The sequence below is a fragment of the Octopus bimaculoides genome, chromosome 27 (assembly GCF_001194135.2).
Source record: "Octopus bimaculoides isolate UCB-OBI-ISO-001 chromosome 27, ASM119413v2, whole genome shotgun sequence".
Lineage (NCBI taxonomy): Eukaryota > Metazoa > Mollusca > Cephalopoda > Octopoda > Octopodidae > Octopus > Octopus bimaculoides.
Genome location: NC_069007.1, coordinates 16,334,286 through 16,335,199, shown reverse-complemented (window position 1 = coordinate 16,335,199; position 914 = coordinate 16,334,286).

Here is a 914-nt window from a genome sequence, read left to right as displayed (position 1 = left end):
ATCATCACAATCATCATCGTCGTCGTCATCATCATCATCGTCATCAACAATATTATTATTAGTATTATTATTATTATTATTATTATTATTATTATTATTGAGTGAGAGAGTTGTGCATGCCATCAAAGTGACATTGGGGTAAAATATATGAAGCTCATTATACCCATCATGACTATCTGTCTGATAAGGGTACACCAGGCACATGCATCATAACCACATGTGCGCGACATGGTGATCTTGTATCAAGATTAACAGCGCATGACCTTGCAGGTGGGGCCCAGTTAGAATTTTCTTCTGGTTTAGTAGCTCATCCCGCTCAAAAACCAATAAGGGTCGTTTAAGGATGTTGAACGAAACACTCATGTTTCCGGAGGTGAATTATCTAAACCCAAAAGAATTCCTCTCAACACATGGCTATGATGCTCCCCCACTACTTCTGCTCATGATCAGAGATGCACATAATCGTCATCCACTAAGGGACATACTCAACTGGTTAAAGTCAAACAACTGATAAGCGAATCTATGGTATTAAGCAGAATATTTGCTGTAGTCCATCTTTTATACCAAGACAAAACAATGTACATGATAACACTTCCAATCAATTAAGATCAGAAGCCATGAGGGCCACTGCCTGGTACTGCGTTATTATTATTATTTCTTTTTATCTTAGGTTTTGTTGGAACTCCTGGAGTCTTGCATGCGTAATGGGCTTGCTGCCTGTAGCATGCATTTCTTCGAGGTATTTCTAACAGGATGCCGCCTTCATATTTTTGTGGAAACGAATAGTCGATTAGATCGATCCCGGTGCTCAATTAGTCTATATTTTATCGACCCCGAAGGGTTAAAAGGTTCAGTCGACCTCGGCGGAATTTGAGCTCAAACCCTACAGACGGACGAAATGCCGCAAAGCATTT